We start from the raw sequence: 21,944 nt of genomic DNA on the forward strand, positions 1-21,944 counted from the left end.
ATTCTAGAGCAAACGTTTGCCTTACGACGTGGTCAGCGTGAAGCAACTGCTGAGCACGGATAATTTTGTATGTATAGCAAGGTAGGATGTTTCGTAGAATTTTATGCACTGTGCTCACAGGCACGTTCAAAGATCAGGCAATTCCCCGTGCTGTGCGTGTTTGCGTACCGCTGGTCCACTCCTCCTGCAGTATGTGGCCTTACCTTCTGCCGACGTCGGATCACTTGTTTTCCTTCGAATTTCGTGAGCATTTTCTCCAGACTCTTAGCAGACATACCATTGAGTTTTCGGAGCTGCTGTACTGCTGCTGGCACACCTACTGCTACCTGTTCACTGTTCATGTAAAAGAACTTTAACAGAAACCTGCGATACTGCTTTGCAACAGTTAAGCCGAGTATTTCCGACGCAAACTGAGATTCAGTCATTAATCGCGACTCTTTACTCTTGCATGTTCTGTCGCTTACAGCATCATCTAGTGGTAGAAATTTCAGAAGTTTTTTTTTCCGTATCGTTTCTTTCTTCTTCGATAATTTTCCGCCCAAATTTGACGAAATTCTAAGCAGTGTTTCGTTTTTTACAGCGTTTTGACACTGGAACTTTTGTTATAATCACCATGCTTAAATGGAAATGAGCGTTTGGCGTCATTGGTCGAGAGGCCCCTTACAGGGTAGGTCGGGCCGCCTTAGTGCAAGTCTTATTACCATCGACGCAACATTGGGCGACCTGTGCGCCGGTTGGGGATGAAATGATGATGAAGACAACACAACACCCAGTCCCTGAGCGGAGAAAATCCCCGACCCAACCGGGAATCGAACCTACGCCCCTTAGGACGGCAGTCCGTCCCTGACCATTCAGCTACTGGGATGGACAACCTGCATAAGGAACATGAGGGGACTAAAAACTAAACCCTGTGGGACTCCCTTTGTGATTTCTAAAATTTTATATCTTTCCACCATCGTGTGGATTAGTCAGCACAACTTTTTGCGTTCTATTGGTTAAGTGTGACGCTAGCCAGTTGTATGTAAGGCCATCAATTACATAACTCAAATTTTTGTAAAAGTTTAACATGAGCGACACAATCAAACACCTTGGAAAGATCACAAAAAATAGCAACTGGCGAAGTTTTAGTATATAAGACTTGTAATATTTGGTGGGTAAATTTGCTAATAGCCGTCTCAGTGGTGCAACCCTTCTGAAATCCAAACTGTGATATGCTAAGTAAACTGGTTGTACTTAAATGTGACATTGCTCTAGAGTACATTATTTTTACGAATACTTTTGCTTAGAGTGTCCGTAAAGGAACTGGACAGTTACTGAAGTGTTTCTTGTCACCTTTCTTATAAAGAGGCTTAACAATCGAATAATTTTAGCCATCTGAAAAAATTCCAGGTTTCCATGAAGCATTACTTTTTTTTACTAAGTACATTATTACTTAATAAGCTAAAACGACCTTTCAGAATTGTGTTTGACATTTCATCAACAGCATATGAACTTTTGCTTTTTATAATTTTTGTAATTATATTAATCAGTGTGATTTTTACGAGGTTTTCCTTGCTTGTATAGGCAAACGTTGGGCTGGTCCCCAATTTTCTCCTCAGTAAAAGGCGACATATAAACAGTTAAGATATACACTCCTGGAAATGGAAAAAAGAACACATTGACACCGGTGTGTCAGACCCACCATACTTGCTCCGGACACTGCGAGAGGGCTGTGCAAGCAATGATCACACGCACGGCACAGCGGAGACACCAGGAACCGCGGTGTTGGCCGGCGAATGGCGCTAGCTGCGCAGCATTTGTGCACCGCCGCCGTCAGTGTCAGCCAGTTTGCCGTGGCATACGGAGCTCCATCGCAGTTTTTAATACTGGTAGCATGCCGCGACAACGTGGACGTGAACCGTATGTGCAGTTGACGGACTTTGAGCGAGTGCGTATACTGGGCATGCGGGAGGCCGGGTGGACGTACCGCCGAATTGCTCAACACGTGGGGCGTGAGGTCTCCACAGTACATCGATGTTGTCGCCAGTGGTCGACGGAGGGTGCACGTGCCCGTCGACCTGGGACCGGACCGCAGCGACGCACGGATGCACGCCAAGACCGTAGGATCCTACGCAGTGCCGTAGGGGACCGCACCGCCACTTCCCAGCAAATTAGGGACACTGTTGCTCCTGGGGTATCGGCGAGGACCATTCGCTACCGTCTCCATGAAGCTGGGCTACGGTCCCGCACACCGGTAGGCCGTCTTCCGCTCACGCCCCAACATCGTGCAGCCCGCCTCCAGTGGTGTCGCGACAGGCGTGAATGGAGGGACGAATGGAGACGTGTCGTCTTCAGCGATGAGAGTCGCTTCTGCCTTGGTGCCAATGATGGTCGTATGCGTGTTTGGCGCCGTGCAGGTGAGCGCCACAATCAGGACTGCATACGACCGAGGCACACAGGGTCAACACCCGGCATCATGGTGTGGGGAGCGATCTCCTACACTGGCCGTACACCTCTGGTGATCGTCGAGGGGACACTGAATAGTGCACGGTATATCCAAACCGTCATCGAACCCATCGTTCTATCATTCCTAGACCGGCAAGGACAATGCACGTCCGCATGTATCCCACGCCACCCAACGTGCTCTAGAAGGTGTAAGTCAACTACCCTGGCCAGCAAGATCTCCGGATCTGTGCCCCATTGAGCATGTTTGGGACTGGATGCAGCGTCGTCTCACGCGGTCTGCACGTCCAGCACGAACGCTGTTCCAACTGAGGCGCCAGGTGGAAATGGCATGGCAAGCCGTTCCACAGGACTACATCCAGCATCTCTACGATCGTCTCCATGGGAGAATAGCAGCCTGCATTGCTGCGATAGGTGGATATACACTGTACTAGTGCCGACATTGTGCATACTCTGTTGCCTGTGTCTATGTGCCTGTGGTTCTGTCAGTGTGATCATGTGATGTATCTGACCCCAGGAATGTGTCAATAAAGTTTCCCCTTCCTGGGACAATGAATTCACGGTGTTCTTATTTCAATTTCCAGGAGTGTACGATCATACACAGAACAAATTTTACCCAAGAGACGCAGATAGGTGATGCACACGGCTTCGCTGCCTTAGGTAACTGATGATTGCGGTGACAGGAAGGGCATCCGACCGAATAATGAAATGAAAATGCAGACCTACATTCTTGACTTTCTACAATAAAAAAAGAGGTGTTTTTAAATGACGAAATGGTGCGCAAAGACACTGTTTAATTATTGCTAGCCTCGCCATTGGCTATTAAAGGCGATCTAAAGACTATGTACAGTATTCTGTAAATAAATTGTGCAAATTAAGACTGGCATACTCAAGAGGTTCCTTATAAATAAATGCACATGATACTGATTAAAGATAAGTTAAGGAAAAACAAATTACCTATACTCTAAAATAAACTTTTTTGTGGCACACAAAATAATTGTATGTACAACTAATCTAATTTTCCATCTAATCCGCTCAAATGTGGGCGTCGTAATAATCTCCTGCAGTTTTGTCCTAAATAACCTCGGGATATCCTGTTGACTGATTCTTTACTGGATGGTTCTGGCTTCCGATGGTGGGTCCTAAGCCAACGTGTCATTGCAACTGCAGTCCTACGCACCTGGTCCGACATTTGCAGCGCTCACATCTCCTATGTGAAATTCACCTGACGGAGTCAACTAATGATATTTCATCCAAACCTTTTTTTAAAGAATAGATTACAGCAGTAACCATGTTGATTATGTTGTGGTGTTACACGTTGAGTAACCTTCCTGTAATAATCGTCTGCCTGAAATAACTAAAAAAAAGAACACTGTGGGACCATCAGACAATTCAATAAGATTAAGAACAGTCTTTTTATCTATAGGTAACTGTATAATGTGTAGGTATAGTGAAAAAATTTGTGAAATAATTAACTTCCACCCATGGATAAACATATATTTGAATCTTTAATCTACTTAAAGTAAAAAATAAATGTCTACCATTTATGAACATTTCGAATTAATGAAAGACAATTAAGTTTGATTTCGTTAAGCAAATACGCTCATTTCCTTGTCTCAATCAAGGCGGCAGTATAGAAACATAATAGCATTTTTCATTTATTTTCTTGCTTAAGTGAAATTATTTTCTGGTATATATAGAAGCAGACATGATAACGTGTGTTATTTGTTATGACAAAAAAGGGCTTACGTAAGTGAATCATAAAATAGTAGAATTGCAATTTTAGAGTTTCGGAGGATTGTGTGGAATGACAGGATTGTCACTGTAAATTAATACTCGTCTTTTGCCTGACATCCTTCACCTGTTACTTCCTTACTCATCTTTCGTCCTTCTAGCCATGTACTGGTAAAACTCGTATGTTAATGTAAGTGTGTTAAAAAATAATAATCATAAAATTGATTTCACACATTGTGTAATACGTCTTATTTCGTGTTAATAATATCATTTGTGTGTTATTAACGTTTTTTTAAATGAAAAGGCGGATGAGTCTTCCATTGTATGAAACAGGAATAACCAGCTTGGACGAAATTAGCTTAGCCACCATCTCATTGAGTTCCCGTTGAGATAGATAGGGTTTGTAGTAATTATTCAGAAGCAGCTTGTTAATTTTCAAAACTCGAGTTACCAGTGCAAACCGTACTGATGCACTTAAGATAGTCAAAAGTTCCCATGGTCGCGAAAATGTGAATCCAAGCCAGTTATTCAACTAACACGCACTGTTTCGTGCAAGGTTAGAGATTTCAGTTACGTGTAACTTTAGCTCTCAGGCTTTAGAGTTAGAAAATCTCAGCATCTTAAGCTACATATTGTCCAAGATGAATAAACTACTGCTTCTCACTGATTAAACTACTTAAATTATTTTATTGGTACTTTCATACACCAGCGGACCACAGGCACAGATAGTACACACTCTGAGACCAATGACATTCTCTTTCTTATTCTCGTTGCCAACCTTGAAAAAATACAGCAAACATTCTATTTTATTAAATCTTTAACACTTTCAGCATGTCCCTCAAAATAAATTCCTATTTTCAGTACATCTAAGTCATAAGTTTACATTTTTAGCAACACTGTAAACGGTTATTATTTAATATTTTTCCAACAAAAGAAACTATGATAAATTTTTCATAATAGCACTTCTAAATTTCTGAAACTTTGATTAGTATGTCTGCCAGTTTTTCTTCCGCAACACCTTATCTCAATGAAACCTTCTTGGTATCGCACACTAACGTACACTACTGGCCATTAAAATTGCTACACCAAGAAGATATGCAAATAATAAACCGGTATTCATTGGACAAATATATTTTACTAGAACTGACATGTGATTACATTTTTAGGAAATTTCGGTGCATAGATCCTGAGAAATCATTACCCAGAACAACCACCTATGGCCGTAATAACGGCCTTGATACGCCTGGGCATTGAGTCAAACAGAGCTTGGGTGGCGTGCACAGGTACAGCTGCCCATGCAGCTTCAACACGATACCACAGTTCATCAAGAGTAGTGACTGGTGTATTGTGACGAGCCAGTTGCTCGGCCAAATTAAACAGACGTTTTCAAATGATGAAAGATCTGGAGAATGTGCTGGCCAGAGCAGCAGTCGAACATTTTCTGTATCCAGAAAGGCCCCTACAGGACCTGCAACATGCAGTCGTGCATTATCCTGCTGAAATGTAGGGTTTCGCAGGGATCGAATGGAGGGTAGAGCCACGGGTCGTAACACATCTGAAATGAAAAGTCCACTGTTGAAAGTGCCGTCAACGCGAACAAGAGGTGACCGAGACGTGTAACCAATGGCACCTCATACCATCACGCCGGGTGATACGCCAGTATGGCGATGACGAATACACGCTTCCAATGTGCGTTCATCGCGATATCGCCAAACACAGATTTGACCATCATGATGCTGTAAACAGAACCTGGATTCATCCCAAAAATGACGTTTTGACATTCGTGCACCCAGGTTAGTCGTTGAGTACACCATCGCAGGCGCTCGTGTCTGTGATGAAGCTTCAAGGGTAACCGAAGCCATGGTCTCCGAGGTGATAGTCCATGCTGCTGCAAACGTCGTCGAACTGTTCGTGCAGATGGCTTTTGTCTTGCAAACGTCCCCATCTGTTGACTCAGGGATCGAGATGTGGCTGCACGGTCCGTTAGAGCCATGGGGATAAGATGCCTGTCATCTCGACTGTTAGTGATACGAGGCCGTTGGAATCCAGAACGGCGTTCCTGTTACCCTCCTGAACCCACCGACTCCATATTCAGCTAACAGTCATTGGATCTTGACCAACGCGAGCAGCAATGTCGCGATACGACAAACCGCAATCGCGATAGGCTACAATCCGACCTTCATCAAAATCGGAAACGTGATGGTACGCATTCCTCCTCCTTGCACGAGGCATCAAAACAACGTTTCACCAGGCAACGCCGGTCAACTGCTGTTTGTGTATGAGAAATCGGTTGCAAACTTTCCTCATGTCAGCACGTTGTAGGTGTCGCCACCTGTGCTAATCTAGTGTAAATGCTCTGCAAAGCTAATCATTTGCATATCACAGCATCTTCTTCCTGTCGGTTAAATTTCGAGTCTGTAGCACGTCATCTTCGTGGTGTAGCAATTTTAATGCCCAGTAGTGTAGTAGAATTTCATAGCAATATGTTTGCTTCGTTTAACTAACTTCGTGATTTGATCATTTGGCTAGCACTTTGTTTGCCTACAGGAAGAATGGTCTTCGCTTGTCTTCTAGATAGCTCCTCTAGTAGGGTCTTAATGTGTTTCAATTCTTTGGTACACTTCTGAGCTGAAATGTATTCTGCCAGCCGGAGTGGCCGTGCGGTTCTAGGCGCTACAGTCTGGAGCCGAGCGACCGCTACGGTCGCAGGTTCGAATCCTGCCTCGGGCATGGATGTGTGTGATGTCCTTAGGTTAGTTAGGTTTAATTAGTTCTAAGTTCTAGGTGACTGATTACCTCAGAAGTTAAGTCGCATAGTGCTCAGAGCCATTTGAACCATTTTTTGAAATGTATTCTACTTCAGTTCCTGAAGAAGCTATTACACTTCCTTTCTTGTAACACTAACTAATGAAAACATCATTATAAATAATAATGTATGCACTTGTACTTTTCTTGTCCCTTACATCTTCTGCATAATCAGGATCACATTCTGATGAACAATGTAATCTTCTTCATTCTTTTTCTTCTTGTAGAAATAGCCGTAATTCGTAGAGTCCTTCTAGTGTGTCAGTGTTTCTTGACGTTTTAGTTATCCCTTTTCATTGAATCCTCTGTGAAGCAACTGACATAATAACTGCGATTCCGAGATTTGGACTATTGTGCACGACAAATACAGAAGACTTCCTAAGAACGATATTTCATCTGTTCATCTTGAAAAATGTCTTCACTCGTCTTCCCCTCTGTAACTAATGAATTCTTCGTGGACTTGCAGTCAGTTATGTTGAATTTTTTCCAATAGTTTCTTCACATACTGTTCTTGATGTACAAACAGTCCATCCTCTGTTTCTATTATTTGTATCCATACGTACATGTCCGGGTTTTCTATCACAGATATTTCAAAGTTCTTCTCAAATTTATCAGCTTATTTTCAGTTTCTCCAGGTCTCTTCCCTACAATGAATCCATCATCAACACGTACAGTGATACACATTTCTTTAGTTACGTCTTTAAATATGCACTACCGGATTTCAACTGAACTAGTCTTTCTGTCACAGTTTTATTCCATCTTTGTGAAGTTGTCTAGCTCCATTACAGACCTTCAAAACACGGGAATTTCAATCTTCTTTGCATCTTCATGTATATTCACGAAAATCTCTTCGTCTAGTTACTTGTACAGAAAAGCTGTTTTTACATTATTTAGTCTCACATGTAAATTTTTCTATATTGTCAGAGCAAACAACAGTCTTAGTAAACAAGCATTTGCTGCTGGGCCCAGTAATTCCTTGAGACCCATAACATTTCCTTGTTGACAAACTCTGACAACTAGCTTGTCTTTCATTTTTAGCTTTAAAGATCCATTTTCTTGTTAAGTTCTCTTTCCCTTTTGCCTTCTCTGAATACACCGTTTTTCCATGTGACATTCTGTTCAAGTGATTTCTTTTCTTCTTCTGTTGCTTTTATCCAATTTTCTTTATCTGAAACACTAATACATTCATTATATGAAATTAATGCTGTTTTATAATCTTCATATTTGACAGATTCCTCATATTTGTTCTGGTCCTTAAACTGGAGTTAGTTCCTTTCTTAATTGCATCATCTTCTTTCTTGATTTTCTTTTCCTTCATTTTATTGATCTTGAGTTTCATTTACCTCATTCTTAGTGTCATTTGATACTTCACCAGTAACAAAAAATTTTTGTACAGTTTCTTTGCCGCTCAGTATTCAAACTCAAAGTCTTTTGACACACCAAGATCGTTTCTTTCTGCATCAAACACAGCAGCCATTTGGAGCACAACAAACAGAAATGAGTACTGCTTCTCTCCAGAGTTCTTTCTGCAGTTTGCTATCGTGATTCAAAGCTCTTGCCTTGTTTTGTATTGCCAGATTTCGTCTATCTGCTTTCCCACTGAGCCAAGGACTGATCTAGCATAATTTTTTCCTTCACACCAATTCTTAAACCCAAGACTGTATTCATCAATTTAATTACATCCTATTTCTGCCACTTTCCGGCTGAATTGATTTTCACATTCTCACACCAATTTTCTCATGAATCTTGCAACTTTTGACTTTTAACAAACAGCTAATACAATAATGAGTGAAGCCATCTAGTATGGTCTTGTGGTATCTGTTTTAATTAAATATTGGGGATCTATATCTCCACAGATATCAGTATGTGTTATTTCAAGTAGTCTTATTGCTCTTTCTCTCAGAGGCTTCTTCGTTAGCTTAACTCTCACACAATATTCACACAATTTTTCTGCAGATCATCAACTATTAGGTGCCGCACTGTACATTTTTATTGACCTATAAGGTACAACTTACGTGTGGACGGCCTAGCTTTTTATGCCACACTTGTTTTTCTTCTGCTGTTTAATGATTGAATTTTAGGTTTAATGCTCACTTCGTATAATACATCTTTTTTTTTTTTTAGAAGAACTAATTTATCATTAAAAATTTGAACGCAGTGCTAGTAAACAAAACTGTACTTTTACCGTAATAGCACTGAGAGACACCAAATTTCCACTCAGTTCAGGAGCATTATTAACATCCCTGAGAATCAGGTTTACACCGACAAAGTTTCCTATGCTACTATTTTCATTGATCCACCTTGCTTGGAAACTTTCACAACACTGTCATAGCCTTTCGCCTTTGTTAACTTGTCTACTTCATTAAGCGTGTGTCTTGCACCTGCACGATCAACAACTGTGTCACATTCTTCTTCCTTGATAGCTTCCCCTGAAATATTTTATTTGCTGCATTCATATCCGATACATGCAGTTCCTTCTGTTTTCTTTTCTTCATTGCAGTCTTCTTTCTGGTTCTCGTCAGTGATGACCTCTGTTCTGCTCTTTAGTGATGACTTCTTTCTTCTTTCCTTGAAGATTTCTTCTGTTTTGTTTTCTGAATGACTGGATTTTCAGTGACGTCTTCTAACAAGAAAAAGGAAATTGTATCCTTGTCTTGCTTTTGTTCTTAAAATAACAATCTTGCTCTTTATGATTTATCCCTTTGCATTAAGGGCAGGGATTAAACAGTCCTCAGTTTTGGTTCCTGACTACTATTTTAATTCTTAGAGTAGGGCTCTTCTTGTCTGTGATTTTTTCCTTGCATATAGGACAGTCATCTTTCTTCTTTTGGCTTCTTACTTTCTCTTCCAGAACATTCACATCACCACAAGTTTTACAGATTATACTCTTTATTTTATTTTGGTTAAAATGAAAATCAAAGGCAATGCTTCCTTCTTGGTTATTGTGCTTCAATCATTTCTCTTCTCTAATGTGCCTTGCAATTAGCTTGTCTTTAGTCTTCCCATATTTGAATTCATCTCGCAAAAGAGACAGTACCATGTGCATGAACATAGTGTCTGGCACTTTTTCCGACTGGATACGATTCAGTTTATATGCCATTTACTGCATCTCTAGTTTCATTCAAATTTGTAACTATATAATTCTTGAAGAATATGCTTAGTTATTTGAGGAGATTCTCTTTTATTTGTTGTTTACCGCACATAGCCCTGGAAATTTCAGAACACAACACATATCTTTTTGTCAGTTGTCTTCGTAATGTAATGTTTCCTCTAGCTGTCCCATTGTTGCCATTTCTTATTTCTTTTGTGTAGAATTTTTTCAAGTGATTCAGTTACACATGTAATATTACACAAATGACAATCTTGAGGCTGATTCCGACGTCCCACATCACCAGAAATTACTGCTGTCGTGGAGTATTCGTATATAACGAAATGCTCCATGTTCTTGAGAAACTGTTTAGTGCGTTTCTTATTTTTCAACGTTCTTGATCGTTCTTACCTTTCTTTGCTGTTTTCACTATTTTTTACGCTGTTGAAATCCATTTTTTATTTGTTTTTATTTTTAGAGCTCTGGACCCATAACCCGTTTTGTTTTACTTTTCTGTATTCACTTCCTTTCGAATATTATAAGATACACATTCTCTTTCTTGTTCTGGTTGACAACCTTTAACAAATTCACAGCAAACAGTGTGTTTTACCTTGTTTATTTGGTCTTGGTTGTATATGAAAATGGCATTTACTCTAGGAATTTTTCTGAAGATATATTTTCTTGTTTTCAGTTCAACTACAAAAAAGAGTAGGACGCTTATAGAGTTAATGGTTATTAATAGTCAAATTAAGATACTCGAACAGTGCTGATGATGATAGCCCAATTCATGGTTAATATTTCTCAAACTTACCTATGATGAAACAAACAGTTAGTACAGAGTAACACTGATAATGAACCGGAACTAAATAAGGTCTAAACATGACATACGAAGAATGAGGTTGATTGTATTTCTGTTGGTCTTTGTCCGGAACTAAAGTTTCCTCGTGCATTTGACTCATAACAACACTTCTGCTAAAATGACTATTTTATCGCTGTTAGCTTTCGTAATAGAATAAAAGCAAGTAAAAGAGTTTTCGGAAGAGATGATTCGAAGAACAACTAATTTCTTCAAGCAGCTGACCATCTTTCCTCTACATACTTACCATCAAATAATAATCTATGTCCACATTCCACAAGCGAAGGAGAAATATGCAATGGGAATTAAAGATAATAGGCAGAAGGTTTAACCAAGACATTGTAACTCTGTCAGTTAAGGCAATGGAGTTGGAAGAGCGGATGAGCGGAATGGATAATGTGTTGGAAAGAGGTTATAAAGTGAGTATAAACAAAACTAGAATAAGGGTAACGGAATACAGTCAAATAAAATTAGGTGACACTGATGGAACCCATTAGTAAATAAGACACAAAAATAGCAGATGAGTTTTTTTTATCTGGGTAGCATAATTAGATTGGAAGTTAACATGGTATAAAATGCATACCGGAAATAGCAAGAAAAATGTTTCTGAGAAAGAGAAGTTTGGTAACATTGAATCTAAATTTAAAGTCACGCTGAAGAGGGTTGCTGCAAAGTCGGCCGAAACGTCAGCGGTTAAGCTGTTTCATTGTTTCATAATACTCGACGTAATGCAAAAAAAGATTTTTATTGAAACTGACATTGGCCCTGGAATTATAAATTCAAGTGTTACGAAGCTTTTTTCCTGGAGGTATTTGTCTGGAGGATAGCCTTGTACGGAAGAGAATCCTAGACGAGAAATATTTCAGACAAGAAGAGAATAAAAGATTTTGTAACGAGGTGTTACGGGAGAATGCCGAAGATTAGATTAGATCGAATAACTAATGAACAGTTACTGAACGGAAGTTTGTAGAAATTGCTGCTACCAGTTGCCTTTTGTCTCACTCTTCAGTTTTTCTTTTCCGTTACCAGTTTCGAGTTGCCAGCTATTTATCATCGTATGGTACATACCTATTGCATGTTTCCGGTATTGTGGAGGTCATGTAGCTGTGGCAAGACGTAAAACCGAACCATGTAAGCACTGAATGGAGCCAGAATTACTCTCATGATTTACTTACATTACTTACAGTTGTTAGTACCTGTTGGTTTGTAGTGGGTGCACACATTATTCTGGAAAACATAACCTGCGTTTTCCAGTGACGTAAATTTTATAGCGCTTTGCAAACATAGACACAGATAACGACTTCCACGTGCTTCACCAAACGTAAATAAACCATACAGCGTGATGAAAGTTACACTATGTGATCAAAAGTATCCGGACAACCCCCCCCCCCCCCCCAACATACGTTTTTCATATTAGGTGCATTGTACTGCCACCTACTGCCACGTACTCCATATCAGCGACCTCAGTAGTCACTACACATCGTGAGACAGCAGAATGGGGCGCTCCGCGGAACTCACGAACTTCAAACGTGGTCAGGTGATTGGGTGTCACCTGGGTCACCCGTCTGTACGCGAGATTTCTACACTCCTAAACATCCCTAGGTCCACTGTTTCCTATGTGATAGTAAAGTGGAAAAGTGTAGGGACACGTACAGCACAAACGCGTAGAGGCCGACCTCGTCTGTTGACTAACAGAGACTACCGACAGCTAAAGAGAATCATAATGTGTAATATGCAGACATCCCCCCCATGAACCATGGACCTTGCCGTTGGTGGGGAGGCTTGCGTGCCACAGCGATACAGATGGCCGTACCGTAGGTGCAACCACAACGGAGGGGTATCTGTTGAGAGGCCAGACAAACGTGTGGTTCCTGAAGAGGGGCAGCAGCCTTTTCAGTAGTTGCAGGGGCAACAGTCTGGATGATTGACTGATCTGGCCTTGCAACATTAACCAAAACGGCGTTGCTGTGCTGGTACTGCGAACGGCTGAAAGCAAGGGGAAACTACAGCCGTAATTTTTCCCGAGGACATGCAGCTTTACTGTATGATTAAATGATGATGGCATCCTCTTGGGTAAAATATTCCGGAGGTAAAATAGTCCCCCATTCGGATCTCCGGGCGGGGACTACTCAGGAGGATGTCGTTATCAGGAGAAAGAAAACTGGCGTTCTACGGATCGGAGCGTGGAATGTCAGATCCCTTAATCGGGCAGGTAGGTTAGAAAATTTAAAAAGGGAAATGGATAGGTTAAAGTTAGATATAGTGGGAATTAGTGAAGTTCGGTGGCAGGAGGAACAAGACTTCTGGTCAGGTGATTACAGGGTTATAAACACAAAATCAAATAGGGGTAATGCAGGAGTAGGTTTAATAATGAATAGGAAAATAGGAATGCGGGTAAGCTACTACAAACAGCATAGTGAACGCATTATTGTGACCAAGATAGATACGAAGCCCACACCTACTACAGTAGTACAAGTTTACATGCCAACTAGCTCTGCAGATGACGAAGAAATTGAAGAAATATACGATGAAATAAAAGAAATTATTCAGATAGTGAAGGGAGACGAAAATTTAATAGTAATGGGTGACTGGAATTCGAGTGTAGGAAAAGGGAGAGAAGGAAACACAGTAGGTGAATATGGATTGGGGCTAAGAAATGAAAGAGGAAGCCGCCTAGTAGAATTTTGTACAGAGCACAACTTAGTCATAGGTAACACTTGGTTTAAGAATCATGAAAGAAGGTTGTATACGTGGAAGAACCCTGGAGATACTAAAAGGTATCAGATAGATTATATAATGGTAAGACAGAGATTTAGGAACCAGGTTTTAAATTGTAGGACATTTCCAGGGGCAGATGTGGACTCTGACCACAATCTATTGGTTATGACCTGTAGATTAAAACTGAAGAAACTGCAAAAATGTGGGAAATTAAGGAGATGGGACCTGGATAAACTGAAAGAACCAGAGGTTGTACAGAGTTTCAGGGAGAGCATAAGGGAACAACTGACAGGAATAGGGGAAAGAAATACGGTAGAAGAAGAATGGGTAGCTCTGAGGGATGAAGTAGTGAAGACAGCAGAGGATAAAGTAGGTAAAAAGACGAGGGCTGCTAGAAATCCTTGGGTAACAAAAGAAATATTCAATTTAATTGATGAAAGGAGAAAATATAAAAATGCAGTAAATGAAGCAGGCAAAAAGGAATACAAACGTCTCAAAAATGAGATCGAGAGGAAGTGCAAAATGGCTAAACAGGGATGGCTAGAGGATAAATGCAAGGATGTAGAGGCTTATCTCACTAGGGGTAAGATAGATACTGCCTACAGGAAAATTAAAGAGACCTTTGGAGAGAAGAGAACCACGTGTATGAATATCAAGAGCTCAGATGGCAACCCAGTTCTAAGCAAAGAAGGGAAGGCAGAAAGATGGAAGGAGTATATAGAAGGTTTATACAAGGGTGATGTACTTGAGGACAATATTATGGAAATGGAAGAGGATGTAGATGAAGACGAAATGGGTGATACGATATTGCGTGAAGAGTTTGACAGAGCATTGAAAGACCTGAGTCGAAACAAGGCCCCCGGAGTAGACAACATTCCATTAGAACTACTGACGGCCTTGGGAGAGCCAGTCATGACAAAGCTCTACCAGCTGGTGAGCAAGATGTATGAGACAGGCGAAATACCCTCAGACTTCAAGAAGAATATAATAATTCCAATCCCAAAGAAAACAGGTGCTGACAGATGTGAAAATTACCGAACTATCAGTTTAATAAGTCACAGCTGCAAAATACTAACGCGAATTCTTTACAGACGAATGGAAAAACTGATAGATGCGTACCTCGGGGAGGATCAGTTTGGATTCCGTCGAAATGTTGGAACACGTGAGGCAATACTGACCTTACGACTTATCTTAGAAGAAAGATTAAGAAAAGGCAAACCTACGTTTCTAGGATTTGTAGACTTAGAGAAAGCTTTTGACAATGTTGACTGGAATACTCTTTTTCAAATTCTAAAGGTGGCAGGGGTAAAATACAGGGAGCGAAAGGCTATTTACAATTTGTACAGAAACCAGATGGCAGTCATAAGAGTCGAGGGGCATGAAAGGGAAGCAGTGGTTGGGAAAGGAGTGAGACAGGGTTGTAGCCTCTCCCCGATGTTATTCAATCTGTATATTGAGCAAGCAGTAAAGGAAACAAAAGAAAAATTTGGAGTAGGTATTAAAATTCATGGAGACGAAGTAAAAACTTTGAGGTTCGCCGATGACATTGTAATTCTGTCAGAGACGGCAAAGGACTTGGAAGAGCAGTTGAACGGAATGGACAGTGTTTTGAAAGGAGGATATAAGATGAACATCAACAAAAGCAAAACGAGGATAATGGAATGTAGTCCAATTAAATCGGGTGATGCTGAGGGAATTAGATTAGGAAATGAGACACTTAAAGTAGTAAATGAGTTTTGCTATTTAGGAAGTAAAATAACTGATGATGGTCGAAGCAGAGAGGATATAAAATGTAGACTGGCAATGGCAAGGAAAGCGTTTCTGAAGAAGAGAAATTTGTTAACATCGAATATAGATTTAAGCGTCAGGAAGTCATTTCTGAAAATATTTGTTTGGAGTGTAGCCATGTATGGAAGTGAAACATGGACGATAACTAGTTTGGACAAGAAGAGAATAGAAGCTTTCGAAATGTGGTGCTACAGAAGAATACTGAAGATAAGGTGGATAGATCACGTAACTAATGAGGAGGTATTGAATAGGATTGGGGAGAAGAGAAGTTTGTGGCACAACTTGACTAGAAGAAGGGATCGGTTGGTAGGACATGTTTTGAGGCATCAAGGGATCACAAATTTAGCATTGGAGGGCAGTGTGGAGGGTAAAAATCGTAGAGGGAGACCGAGAGATGAGTACACTAAGCAGATTCAGAGGGATGTAGGTTGCAGTAGGTACTGGGAGATGAAGAAGCTTGCACAGGATAGAGTAGCATGGAGAGCTGCATCAAACCAGTCTCAGGACTGAAGACCACAACAACAACAACAACATGCAGACATATAACCAGATCATCACACATGGATTCCATATTGCATCAGGATCCACTAACACTTAGGCAGGAGGTGAGGAAACTTGGATTTCATTGTCGGGCGGCTGCTCATGCTGGTGAATGCCAAACGACGCCTCGCTTGGTGGAAGGAGCGTAAACATTGGACGATTGAACAGTGGAAAACGTTGTGTGGAGTGACGAATCACGCTACACAATGTGGCCATCCGATGGCAGGTTGTGGGCATGGTGAATGCGCGGTGAAGGTCATCTCCCAGTGTGTGTAGTGTCAACAGTAAAATTCGGAGGCGGTGGTGTTATGGTGTTGTGTTTTTCATGAAGGGGGCTTCCACCCCTTGTTGTTTTGCGTGACACTATCACAGAACAGGCCTACATTGATGTTTTAAGCACCTTCTTGCTTCCCACTGTTGAAGAGCAATTCGGGGATGGCGAATGCATCTTCCAACACGATCCATCACCTATTCATAATGCATAGCTTGTGGCGGAGTGGTTACACAACAATAACGTCACTGTAATGGGCTGGCCTGCGCAGACTCCTGACCTGAATCCTAGAGCACACCTTTGGGATGTTTTGGAACGCCGACTTCATGCCGCTCCTCACCGACCTATATCGATACCTCTCCTCAGTGCAGCACTCCATGAAGAACGAGCTGCCATTCCCAAGAAACCTTCCAGCACCTGATTGAACGTATACCTGCTAAGGGTGGGCCAACACCATATTGATTTACAGCATTCCCGATGGAGGGCGCCACGAAACTTGTAAGTCATGTTCAGCCAGGTGTCTGCATACTTTTGATCACATAGTGTATGTTCAAAGAGTTTGTGTTGGGGCAGAGAGTTTCTTTGTTGAGCACTTACATTGCACACTGGGAACAGTAAGTATATATCTATTTATATTATATACATTATTACAAAAATAAGATGTATTTACTTTGGAAAATTAATATAAGCTATTTACAAAATCTATTAAACAGCGGGTGTGGATGATACTTCATCTACATTTTTAGCACATGAATTACGTTTGACATATATTTTTATTATTGATATACATTGATCATTACCCATGAAATAAAGGAAGCGAATTTCAAAGTTTCTTCGTCTTTGTCCTATATAATAGCAAGACGAGCTGTCACAGAATAATTTAAATGTATCAGATTTGTGGAAAGGTGGGTTGGCTGTTTTAGTGTTATGAACTATTTTGTTTTGTATTTTATTGTTTGTGTGGAAATTTATTTTGACTTTCTGTGGTCAGTGAATGAAGATGGGGACAAAAGAAAATTATGCCATAATTTGACTAAAAGAAGGATCTGTAGATAGAACACATCCTTAAGCAATAATGAATCGTCAGTTTTGTAATGAAAGGAAGTGTGCGAGTAACAACTGTATGTAGAGATCAGGGATGACTGGTGTAAGCTGATAGTTATGAAGAGGTAAAGAGGGTTACACAGGTTAGACTAGCGTGAAGAGCTACATCAAACCGGTTATAACACAGAAGATCACAACAATAACATCAGCAACAACGCCGCAAGTTACCTTAGGATGTGCCACAGAGAATATGTTATGCACTACTGTCTCTTCCGCCATTCCTCATTTAGGGGCAAATGGTGCCCGTGAAGAAACGCTTTTGCTATCTTTCTGTGTGAAATATAATTTTTCTAATTTAGCTTCATAATCTTTTCGCGAGATATACGAGGGTTATTCGGAAAGTAAGGAACATGCAGCTCTTGTTTTTATCTTTTCTAATCACTTCTGCCTGCAAAGGATCGCAAATTGAGGATTAATACTCAAATGTTAGTCGAACGATGATGGAATACACTGCCTGAGGTTTCTACCAATGAATTTCATTCTGGCATCTGTCTTAGCTGTGATTAGTGACCGCATAAAAACATTTATTTAAGTGGTGATGGGTTTAAGTCATATTTGTAGACCATCTCGTGACCATTCTCTGAAATATAAGTTCATTTACAGACTTAAAGGCATAGCGAATGATTAAAATGACAGATTAGAACATATAAACGTAAGACACAATTGAAAGAAGTAAGTACAGTTAAAGGGGCAACGGTCAGTGGGTACACTGGGTTCCCGTGAGATCACCGATGTTAAGCGCTGTCGGGCGTGGTCGGCACTTGGGTGGGTGACCATCCAGGCCGCCATGCGCTGTTGCCATTTTTCGGGATGCTCTCAGCCTCTTGATGCCAAATGAGGAGCTACTCGATCGAATAGTAGCGACTTCGGTCAAGAATACCATCATTACGAACGGGAGAGCGGTGTGCTGACACCATGCCCCTTCTATCCGCATCCTCCACTGAGGATGACACGGCGGTCGAATGGTTCCGGTAGGCCACTCGTGGCCTGAAGACGGAGTGCTTTTTTTTAAGTACAGTTAAAAGAAGATATACTAAATGGGGGCAGGCGGACATGGTGAATGGAGCAGCTGCTATCTGTTGCGAGACGAACGTCAACTGCTGGATAGCATGAAGAAGCTGTGTGCTAAGTAGGAGGGGCTCCGTCGACCTCCCTCCACATGATGTCAATAGTAACCAATGAGATGTTCAGTAGGTAAATACGTTTTAAAAGTAAAGTATGTACAGAGTTATAGAATACAATAAGATACAAATGGTGCAGTTTTAAGGTTAAAATGTAACTGCTAGAGGAAGTACTCAATCAGGATACATTGTTATTACATTTATTTCAAGGATGCTGATATATACATTTGGATTGACTGTGTCAATTATGAAATCAAGACGAGCTACTCCTTGGGCAGAAATGCTGGATATTTGAGTGCTTTCTTTGTTTTATATGCGGAGGGAAAAATTTTTCACCTACTCTGCGACGCAGGAACATTTTGCCATCGGACCCATGCAGATTAAATTCAGATTCATCTGAGAAGATAACACTGTTCCACGTCTCCGCCGTCCATGTCAAATGTGCTTTTGCCCATTTTAGCCGCTGTTGTCTCACTGTTTTGTCAATAAAGGCTTCCCTCTAGTTCAGCGGGCAGCGACCCCAGCTCCAAGCAGTCTATTTCCAACAGCTCTACTGGTTACTGAGATGTCAGATTTCTTTCCAGTCGCGCTTTAGTTCGGCTATGGCAGACGATGGATGAGACAGCGTTTTTCAGTACACACTCTTGTTTGGCAGCAGACGCCCTTTTTCTAACTCTTCGTTTCTCACGATCTACATTCCTTTTTTTTTCTTGAAATTTTTCAGTAATCTCGAAGTTGCACACTGAGCATATCTACCTTGTGCTGGACCAACTGAAGCAAGGACAGCTACAGCAGCTTCATTCTTTGGCGTTAATTCCACTTATCTGTCCATCTTTTCACTTGGATGTATAACCACATTGCTTTACTGTACGTTACAACAATGGCAACAACGAGTTGGTTATTGTTGAAAAAACGTGTTAGGAAGTGAAAAAACGAAGGCAAGAATAGGTAGCTCACGATTTAACAACAATAGACTCGTATGATCTCAATCAAACAGCCGTCAAAAATTTCTTGAAAAAGCATTACAACGAAAAGAAATTAAAATGCATCACTCTTCCTGAGCAGTGAGGTGAAGTTAAAACCGATTCCAAAATAAGACTGTATAAAACTATCTACCACACATTGAACCAGATTAAAACTAGTGGAGAAAACGTCCTTAGGTGGATACTAAGCGCTCCTCCCTGGGAACGAGTTGCGATAATATGGCATATACCTACGATCGACGTCAACGTCCAATAACCACTCATAAATGGCAGTTGGCAGCACTAGCAGTAGAGGATATGCAGAGCCTGTCGACGTGATGACCACGCGGGATTTGCCGAGCGGTCTAGGGCGCTGCAGTCATGGACTATGCGGCTGGTCCCGGCGGAGGTTTCATTCCTCCCTTGGGGATGGGTGTGTGTGTTTGTCCTTAGAATAATTTAGGTTAAGTAGTGTGTAAGGTTAGGGACTGATGACCTTAGCAGTTAAGTCCCATAAGATTTCACACACATTTGAACATTTTTCGACGTGATGCGGAAAACACTTCAATCGTTGTTGTAATGTGGAAAAGGAAGGTTTTATGTGACGTCCAAAGGACATGGCCATTGGCTTTCGAGCCAAGGGTGGAAGCATTACCAAAATGACAAGTTTGGAAAATGTTCATGTGTCACTGTGGTTAAAGCATATACCGTGCATTGGTAAAATAGTGCTATCAAAACCGGTGCCGAGGGAACTAGGTTGCACTACGGGCCATAGATGACAGGTGTGAATGGCGGTTGAGGAGATGTGTGCCGATGAGAAGACGTGCAACTGTTGAGCAACTGACAGCCCAGGTGCACGAGGAGGCTACCAGCAATGTCTGCTCACCGACCGTTCCGCGAACGCTGCAGAGAAAGGACGTCCGCAGCAGGCGCTTGGTTCTTGCACCCAAGCTCACTGCGGTTCATCGGCGACGAAAGCTGGAACTTGCGGTCTCTGGCTGAAACCCTCCTGTGGCTTCGATAGTTACGATGCCACAACGTAGGTGCACGCTCTCGTGAGTTAGCCCTGCCAGGGACGACTAACTACGCCGACCACAGCGCCCTCTGGCCGACGCTGCGGGCTCAGCGAGTGCCGTCTTGATTTATGCCTATTTCGTCAATAGCAGACGGCCTGGAAACATTGCTTCGACTACCGACTGGGCTAGCTTGCTATTGAGACTTTGTATTACATTAGATGGACTAACGCCTCACACCTACGTGCTCATCCTAGCCAAGTTATGTATGCATTTATTTACTTGTGTTTTTGACTTTAGTAAAAGGGATAAAGTTACATACAGTAGCGAAGTGCTTCACCTCTCCTGCTCCTACTCGATTCCTTCACTCTCGGCCTGTATTACAGAAGCTGTTCACAGGAGCAGACCCACGCGTCGCCTATCCAGACGGGATACAAATCCTCCGCCCTGCTCCAAACTAGAAGTTTGAGAGTACTCATTATTTGGTACCGTGGGGGACAGGTATTGATCTTCTATATTATGTATCTTCCTCTTACTGTTCTGTCTTGGCTTATAAATTGAACATCAATCTACATATCTTTCGAAATACTGTGTGGCCATACCTTTCTCGGTTTATATTGTATCCCCATAATCTCGTTTAATATAGGTACTACATTGGTTTTGTTAAATAATTTCGCTACATGTCTTCTGTTGGTGATGTAAATAATGTGACCGCCTGTCAAACGCCTGGACAACCACCTTCTGCACCGCGGACCGCTGCGAGACTTACAGGAAGAGCGTCAGTGAGGTTCTGGAAGGTACGGACAGGGCGGTGGCTACGCGTTTCTGGATCTACTTTAGGGGGTTGAGAATTATAAGATTCCCCTCGACAGGTCAAGGGTGCACTATACAGAGGAAGCAGCAATTCCGGGAGCAGACTATTTGAGGAGTGGATATGGTTACTTTTTTTTAAAAAGCCTAGGCGATAGTTATATCCTCTGATGAACGCTTCCCTGCCATTACGCAAAGAGAGACCAAATCGCGTACAAAGTAGAGAGACTTCGTAAAAATTTTACCAGTAAATTGCCGAAGCATTCTTAAGAAAGTCTCTGAATTTACTCCCTCCAGGAAAGTAGTCACGATAAAATTATACTCGGAACTGAGAACTGTATGACACCAGAGGTGGAAAGCTCCGGAATATTTAACGAGGATCGAATATATATAGGAGACAGAGCTTAGACAATAGGAGTTTTTTTTATTAAACTGCAAAGTTCTCTAGACTCGAGCAAATCATGGTGTTTTTACCCGTCTCCCAGTTGATGGCGACAGTAATATGACAACGACATTAGGCGTCTAAACGAACTTTGCATCGAAATCAAATAACACAGGCATTGCAATACTATATTTATCTACCGATACCGGGCAAGTGACTTCCATGTACGTCTGACCTGTACGGGAATATACATAACGGGTGTACGAGAATAGGTCGTAGATGCATGGTTGATGACATATGGAAGTTTGGA

This window comes from Schistocerca gregaria, chromosome 3 (genome assembly GCF_023897955.1).
Source record: "Schistocerca gregaria isolate iqSchGreg1 chromosome 3, iqSchGreg1.2, whole genome shotgun sequence".
NCBI classification, from domain to species: domain Eukaryota; kingdom Metazoa; phylum Arthropoda; class Insecta; order Orthoptera; family Acrididae; genus Schistocerca; species Schistocerca gregaria.